At 43.9% G+C, this 8500-nt stretch overlaps 1 long non-coding RNA gene across 2 annotated transcripts in view; it reads right to left on the bottom strand.

Moving 5' to 3' along the window:
- LOC114615269 overlaps positions 1 to 490 on the bottom strand; it is a 20127-nt gene extending 19637 nt beyond the window's left edge. For both annotated transcript variants that reach the window (XR_003710447.1, XR_003710446.1), the window contains exon 1: positions 368 to 490. This is a non-coding gene — a long non-coding RNA (uncharacterized LOC114615269). The remainder of the gene's footprint in view (positions 1 to 367) is intronic.
- Between the last annotated feature and the right edge of the window lie 8010 nt (positions 491 to 8500).

Below are 8500 nucleotides of genomic sequence, written 5' to 3'. Positions count from 1 at the left end.
ACAGGACCAAGAGCCTAGCACAAATCCATTCACTCGGTGCTCTCACAGGACCAAGAGCCTAGCACAAATCCATTCACTCGGTGTTCTCACAGGGCCCAGGACACAGCAGGATGTGGCATCCGTGGAGAACTGCTTCGTCTGCTTTTTAGAATGGACTGTGGAGGTGAGGTAGGAAACAGAATAAAGACTCCAAAAGGGAACACTTCTGAAATGGTGATGGAAGTTATTAGACATGGGGTCATTTGTATCCGGGTTTGTAAATGACATAGTCCCAGCCAAGTTCGAACTGGTTCTAAAGTAGAAACTTGGAAATGGTTCCCCAAACTTCCTAGGGAAGAGGTTGTGAGAAGATAATGAAGAAACTCACCAATATTTTAAACATTAGGTGCCATGGTGTGCTCCATCAGGGAACTTTCTCTTCCTCTTCCACCTTTGTTTTCCCTTCTCCTTCATCCTCTTCCTCTTCCTATTTCCTCCTCCTCTCCTTCCTCATCTCCTTCCCCCTCTTTCTCCTTTTCTTCCTCCTCTTTCCCTTCTCCTCATCTTCATTCTCCTCTTCTTCTATTTTCTTCTCATTTTCTCCTCTTCCTCCTCCTCTCTCTCCTCCTCTTTCTTTGTCTTCTTCTTCTTCATCTTCTTCCTCTTCCTATTTCCTTCTCTCTTCTTCTCCCTCTCCCTTCTCTTCCTCCCCTCCTTCTCTCTCTTCTTTGCTCCCTTCTTCTCTTTCTTCCTCCTCCTCTTCTCATTTCCTCCTCCTCTTCCTCCTCTTTTCTTCTCCTCTCCTCTCCCTCCTCCTCTTTCCCTTCTCCTCTTCTTCTTCTTCATCTTCTTCTTCTCATTCCCTTCTCATTCCCTTCTCATTTTCTCCTCCCCTTCTCCTCCTCCTCTTCCTCCTCTTCTTCCTCCTCCTCTTCCTCTTCTTCCTCCTCCTCCTCTTCCTCCTTTTCACCCCCCCCCACTTTCCAATTGTGTCAGGGGCTAATGAAGACCACCTCCCTGCACTTTGCCTGCAGTTGTATTCAGATTTTCTGATGGAGGCAGGGTGATCTCTAGACACATCTATGTTACCCAACAACCCTTCTATAACGGAACCGGCCCTTCCTGCCCATGGGCCTCCACTCTAGCCTTACTCCATTCTATCCTGTCCCATGCATCTCTGGGTGAGGAGCTTAGGAATGTGTGGGAACCTCAGCTTGGAGACCTACCTAGGAGCTGCTCCCCTTGACTTTCTTCCTAGGTTGAAGGTGGAAAGTGGGTTAAATCTCAACTAACAATGACTGAAGGGGTCAGTTTGCTGGCTATTCTGAAGTGAAGCACTGAACTCTTCAGGCAGTTCATCTCCCCACTGCTTGTTGCTGGGGCCTCCATTCCATAGGGTCAGCCTTTAAGAGGTAAGAGGAGGCAAGTTTTTGCATGTACGGTGCTGATTTGTGACTGAATGGATTTACAGGACCCTGTGACAAAGCCCAAGCTATGACTCCATTCTCTCTATAAAAATTTAAAATCCCATTAATTGCCCATCTGGCCTGTCTTCTAATTTTGCATCTTTTTCTGGACTAACTCTTCAGAAGCAAAGCAGTACCAGACAAAGGGACGTATGATGAAGCATTGCTTTTTGTTAGGTGTTTCAGGACCACTCCCTGTTCACTGAGGCACTCCACAGAGAAGGCCCTGGGACTGTACCCAGAGACAGACTGGTCAAGGGTCCCTGGGTGTATAAGTCAGGAATCTGTATGTGTGTGTACATGTGTGTGTGTGCACATGTGTGTATGAGTGCTTGTGTGCATGTATGTGTGTGTGTGTGCATGTGTGTGTGTATGTGTATGCATGTGCACGTATGGGCTTTAGGACACATCTCACTTAATCAACAGTCAGCAATCTTTTAATCACACTGCATTGAGGTCATTTTGCTTCAGCAAGCTGGTTCTCTGGCTGATCAGGCAAATGCACTGTGTCAAACAACCTATGCTGCTCACACATAAGACAAAATACTATTTTCTTAAGTCTCATCATTCCAGAAAATACAATATCCTTATTAGATGACATATGCTTGCTCAGTCAGAATGGCAGAGCATCTTGGGGGGCTGCCAGCTACTTCCCCTTCCTTCTCCATGTTTCCTCACACCTATATGCTGTCTCTCCAACCAAGAGAGAAGCCATAGGTTCCCTAGCGTAGATTATTTTTGACAAACCTGGGTTGAGCATCAAACCCAGGGCCTTATACTAGTAGCCATGGCTCCAGCCTCCCTCTTTCTTTGTTTCCAGAGTAAAAGTGACGACGTCTGGAACTGAAGCAATATCTTTCATATTGTAAAAAGAAAATTTTTAAAAAAAGCAGAAATTAATTGGCTCCAAGATCCCCAAACCACTGAGCCAATGCTGGCAGGCTGTTACCTTCAGGTCTCTACTTTTATGGCTGAAGTTTTTATTGGTCAACTATTCTGCTACTTCCATCCTAGCTGAGATGCATGAGATATTTATTAAGATCTACAGCTCTGAGATCAGATGGCAAAGTCAGGGATGGATGGGAAGAAAGGCAAAGACCAGGGGTTGGCAGCAGGACTCCCTCTGTTGACTGACCTGATTCTCTTCTGTTTTAAGAATTCACCTTTCTTTTTTAAGAATTAAGATACTATGTAGAAGTTCATTTGAGGAAAATTAATTTCCACTAAAATTCTATGCTCAAAACTCTGGATAAGATTCCATGAGGTTATTTCAGCCAGTTGTATTACTGGAAGCCAGGCTCTCTCAGGCCAGGGTCTTAGCATCGTGACATCTGATAGAGGAAGTCATGTTGACAGGATCATCTAGTCTGAACTCTAGTTGACCTTGGCACTTCTCATGGTGTGGCCTGTTCTGCCCTGGATAGCTGGCCAGTCAGTTTCAGGAGTCTGCTTGTCTCTGCACCTCTGCCTTTTGAATTACATGTGAGTGCACCTGGCTTTAAAACTATCTCTTTTTTTTTTAGTTTTACTTATTTTATGTGTATGAATGTGTTTCCTGCATGTACATATGTGTACCGTGTACATGTCTGGTGCTTGTGGAATTCAGAAGACATTGGACCTCATGGAATTGGGAGTTACAGTTGGCTGTGAGCCATTGTATGGGTGCTGAAAACCAAATCCAGGTCCTCTGCAAGAGCAACAAGTGCTCATAACAACTGGCACAGCTCTCCAGCCCTAGTTTTACACATGGCTTTTAAAATGGTGGCTCTGGGAACCACACTCAGGTCCTAGTATTTGTCCAACAAATACTCTATTGACTGAGCCATCTCTCTGAATCCTGCTCCTGAAGGATTCTGACTTCCTTTTGTTATCTCCTCCTTCTGCAGCAACCCTCACCTCTTCTCCTTACAAGGGCCTACAAGCTCCACTCTGGGTACCACAACATTTGACACTAAGCTATATCTTGTATGACTGAATCTTCTCTAAATTTCAAGCTCCATATTTAAGGATTCCATCTTCCATGTTCCTTGAACAGGCCCTAGTGTATTGCCCAGTGCCTGGAAAATGGCAAGTGCCTCACAGACTCCTGTGAGCATCTCTCCTCCTCTTCACTTCCGGTTAATGTGGGTGGATGCAGGACTTTGCTCAAAGCAAGTACCTTAATAGACTTAGTAAAGTACCAGAAAGCATCTGTGGTCCCTACCTAAAGGAAAATCAGCCATTAGCCCAGAGCTAGAATGAACGAATCTCCTCCCTCCACCATGCTGGAAAGAGCCAGGTTGTATCCTGAAATACACAAAAAGATGAGGCTATATCTTCCTGGCTCTATTTCATCCATTGGCATTCTTCCTTCCCCCAGGTCTCACCATGGCCAAATCCAAGAAACAGATGTTCACGTTTTTTTTTTTTTAAATTCTCCCCTGAGTCAGTGTGGCTGTTTATCCAATTTTCACCCTGCCATCCAGAGTTAGCCCTGCCCTGTGAGGCTCAAACAAGCCAGAATGTAAGACTCCAGTCCCAGGAAGAGTTGAAGAGAAGAGAGGGGGCACAGTGGGATCCCAGGGAAGACATTGCTTACTAATGGGATGTAGGGAAGAAGGCACACTTTCCTATAAATAGCCCCTGTTTCTCCATGCCTTGGAGACAGTGCTCCTTTGAGTCCTCCTCTTCCCCCAGGGAACACACACAACCTTTGGAACTGGAGACTCCTAGCTCCATCCTGCACTGACTCCTAGGAAGAGGAATGCTTTGATTATTCCAAGCCCATAATTCTGTAGTGCTGTTCCACACCGCTGGACCTCTGTCCTGCTCCTCTGATGTCTTGAATTTATCTGACTGCCACTGGGCTGTTGGTGAGGGATTCTCATCTATACCGATGATGCTCTGTCTTGGTAATCTTCAGACTACTTGGTTTGTTGATTTCAACTCCTTAGCTCCAACATTATCTTAGTGAGCTGTCTGTGCAGGGAGAACTGTGGAGACAAGACCCTTCTTAACTCAGTTCACTGCATCTCACGGATGAGCACTGAAAGTTCAGGTCCGATGGCAGCATCTGTGCAAAACAAGGGCATCCAGGGACCTACCATCAGATTTTTTCTCTTCCTTAAGCATGATCACCATGTATGTTCACAAATAAAAACATGAAATGTTCTGACAGCCAAGCAAAGCATGAAGAATTAAGCTCCCTAAACAGAAAAATGCAAACATCATCCTTGCTGCTGTGCTTCTGAGGAAACCTTTCATTCCCAGACTCCACCCCCACCCCTTGGTCTGGTTGGGTTCAACCTAGGAGACATGTTTCTGCATCGTGGCAAGATTCCATTTGGAGAAGGAAGGATACAAGTTTTAAGGACTGGTTGTTTGTTTTTTTTTTTTTTTTTTTTTTTAATGATAAAATCAGACTTTCCCAGAGAGGATGTCAGAGGCAGTGCGGTCAGAGGCAGCTGCAGGGAGGTTGGTGGAGACATTAGTGGTTCCCTGGCGACAGCCCCATGAACCTCACTGCCTCCCAACGCTGGCTGGTCCTTTGAGTCTCAGCCTCCAGGTCCTCTGGCTTCTGCATCCTTTTACCATCATTCTTGTTCCCCTCACAGTGAACTTGAGACAAGCCAGACCTACCTGTGTTCTTGGACCACATCAGTCCGGATGCTCCTCCCTTCCCCGGCTTTGTCTGTGATGGTCTTCAGTTCTTTATTCACCCATCTCAGACTACACCTCCTTTGTGCTAAACTCTGGAACTCTGGCTGATGCTGGCTGTTGGGCTCCTCAGGGTCACATGGTCTCTTGGTCTTTAGCACGAAGTCCTGTCTCATATTATATATATACCCCCCAATAATGCCTTCTGTCGAGCCACATGCAATAACAGATGGGTGTAATGGGGTAGTCCAAACCGGAGGAGCCCAATAAGTACATTGATGTTTTGTAGATTGACCCCAACACACAGTCTGGGGGTTCCAGGAAGACAGTTTTCCCCTATCCTTGACATTGGTACCTCTTTCTCTGACTAATTAGCATTGAAAGAGATTTTGGTAAGCAAGGTTAGGTTGAAAGAACTTTTAATTTTATTTCAAATTATAAAGCACTTTCAAGTTTGAAAACTTAAAGTGGCTTATGCAGATTCAGTGTGAGACTTCTGTCTGGTGCCCTTTTAAACCAAGAAGCCTAATGAATGCTCTGTATCTTTGTCTCTGTCTCTGTCTCTGTCTGTCTCTCCCTTACCCCCTCTCTCCCTCTCTCCCCTCTCCTTCTTCCAAGCCACAGGATGAATATTTTATCTACCATATATTTCTCCCTTGACTCCAACCTGAAACAACAGGACCCCCAAACCAGAACCATGATCCAAATGAAACTTTCCTTTTCAGGCTGATTTGTCTAGGTCCAGGTTGGAGAGCTAGGTATCACAATGTGTGCTTGTCAAGTACATTTCCTCATTGCCACATTAGAAGAGCAAATGTGGCCCTAAGCTTAGCTCTATCTTACAGGCCAAGTAGCTAAACCAGTAAGTTCTGTCCCAGAGTCTTATTTTACTTCTACTTAAGTGATGTGTTAGAGGAGTTGGGGTTCTCCACCTAGAGTGGGGTATCCAGCCTTTCAGCACTGTCATCTACAATGCTCACACCTGAGACCTGCTCAACTGAATTTTAAAAGTCAGAGAATCATCTCACTGTTTTAAGTAAATTTACAATTTCATGTTGGACAGTCTTTACTGTTATCCTGTACATTTGTACATTCTATTACCAACAAATTAGACATAGGATCAATTTGATAATTTTTAGAATTGCAGTTTTATCTATAGTTTCAGGGACTGGCCAACTTATAGAACCTACCAGAAGGTTGATCATTCAGGGAGGTGTTAATGTGTCTTCCAGTCTTGAGTTTGAAATCTGTAGGGTGGAAAACAGACAGTGTTTCCACCTGGCAGCTCCAAGGCAGAATTTCTCTGCTCCAGGACACCTGGGTGTTTGCTCTGAGGCCTGTCAACAGATTGGATGAGGTGGATCCAAAGTCCACTTGGAAATATTAGTCACAGTAACATGTGGATTGGGCTCTGTCCTAACACCTTCCCTTGTAACACACATGAGTTGACAAAGTCTATCATTTGTGATGGACAAAGAGTTCCTGCTGCAGGAACATCGTAGCTGAGGGACATAGGGGGCATAAAGTGAGAGTGTTTCTCAACAAATGTGCTATAATTACCAAACCATCTAAACCAGAGACTCCACTGGTCCCAATAAGAAACAGGGGACTCTTTAAAGTGTCTCAGCACAGAATAGCAGAACAAAGTGCCCAAGTGCTTTCTTTATCTTGAAGACACTTCAGGGCTATCCCACTAAGTTCCAGAAAAACACTAGAAACTACTGAGCATCATTTGAAAGAAAAAGAAAAAGAAAACAAAATAAAATAAGCTGGAAGAAGTCTTAGAAGAAAGAGATTTGCTGCCATTGCTGTTCTTAAAGTCTAAGACATACACTGTGTAAGGATTCATTCATTTTTAAATTTTATGTCTCTGAATGTTTTGCCTACATGTATGTCTATGAACCATGTTTGTGCTGTGGCCAAGAAGGCCAGAAGAAGGTGCTGGATCCCTCCAAAACTGGGATCTAACAGTTACAAACAGTTGTGAGGCAGGATGTGGGAGCTGGGAACCAAATCCAGGTCCTCTGCAAGAGCAGTAAATGCCCTTAACCACTGAGCCATCTCTGAAGTCCCAATATGATTTTACTATAGCAGGAAGCTTATGAGAGGAAACATTTAATGGTTTCACTGGGAGGACACCCACACAGAAGAAAGGTGAGTTTCTCCCCCCACTCACCTCTTTACCTTTAAATATTATTTTTATGACTTCTTGGCTTAGGAAAAAGACTCTTTAGAAACGATGACCCAGTGTCAGAGAGAAAACAGACAGATCTCTTAAGCTAATGGCTGTCGTTTTGAAAACCCCTCCAGTGATGTTCAGCTACAAAAGGGAAAAAAGAAGGAAGAATGAACTTGGCGGTAAACGACCTTCAGGAAGAAGACTATTCATGTTAATTAGTAGCTCTCTTCCTATAGGCATTAGGCCATGCCTCCAAGAACAATGACAGCATTGTGGTAAACATCAAGACAAGCCTCAAGTACGGTTATCAAAATTTTAGAAAACTCAAGCTGGAGAGTTTTTCATAAGCTCGTGACTCGCTGCTCCCGGTATACTGCACAATAGTGTCTCTCCTAATGGCTTTTAGCTTTTGCCACTGCCAACTTTTATATTTAAAATCCATACAATTATGGACAATTTGTGAGCATTGCGAGGCTTTTCTTTTTTGCACCAAGTCTTACTGATTCAAGCTAGCTTTTAGCCTCGGAAAATCAAATGCACTTTGCTTACAACACGAGGTTCTTTCTCACATATACCACTTTATTCTTATCATTAGTACTCCTTATTATGCATATTTAATTTAAGAATGCATTTTCTCCATTAAAAAATTAGAATAAGCTGAAAGACGTTCCGGAAGGGGAAGCGTTGGCTACAGTTTGCCGTTATTAACTGTGTAAGCCCTAATAGGTTCTTCCAGAAGTCATCGGCAAGAGATAGAAATGTTAAAAGGTGAAGGAGGAGGAGGAGGAGGAGGAGGAGGAGAAGGAGAAGAAGAAACCAAGATTTTTGCTTGAAAACCACAGGCATCCTTTACATGATGATCAAGGCATTGAGTTCAAATAAGATAATGGTTAAGAAACAAAACTTGCACTTTTTTGTTTGTTTGTTTGTTTGTTTTTTATGGAACAAGGGCATAAATTTGCTTGATGTCTTCAGCAAATTATCATGAAGTAGGTTTCTTGAAATCCAACTCAGGCCTGGTGTGGTGGCACACTCCTATAATCTCAGCACTTGGGTGAGGAGGATGGAGGATCAGTTCAAAACCATCCTCAGCTGCGTAGCAAGGTCAAGGTCCTCCTGGGCTACATGAGACACTGTCTCAAAAGTATAGAAAACACAAAGGCTAGTCCAGCAGACACACCTTGCAAAAGTAAAAGGAAGGAAGGAAGGAAGGAAGGAAGGAAGGAAGGAAGGAAGGAAG

Source organism: Grammomys surdaster, unplaced genomic scaffold, assembly GCF_004785775.1.
Source record: "Grammomys surdaster isolate TR1022 unplaced genomic scaffold, NIH_TR_1.0 130, whole genome shotgun sequence".
Taxonomy (NCBI): domain Eukaryota; kingdom Metazoa; phylum Chordata; class Mammalia; order Rodentia; family Muridae; genus Grammomys; species Grammomys surdaster.
This window is presented reverse-complemented; position numbering and strand designations above follow the sequence as displayed.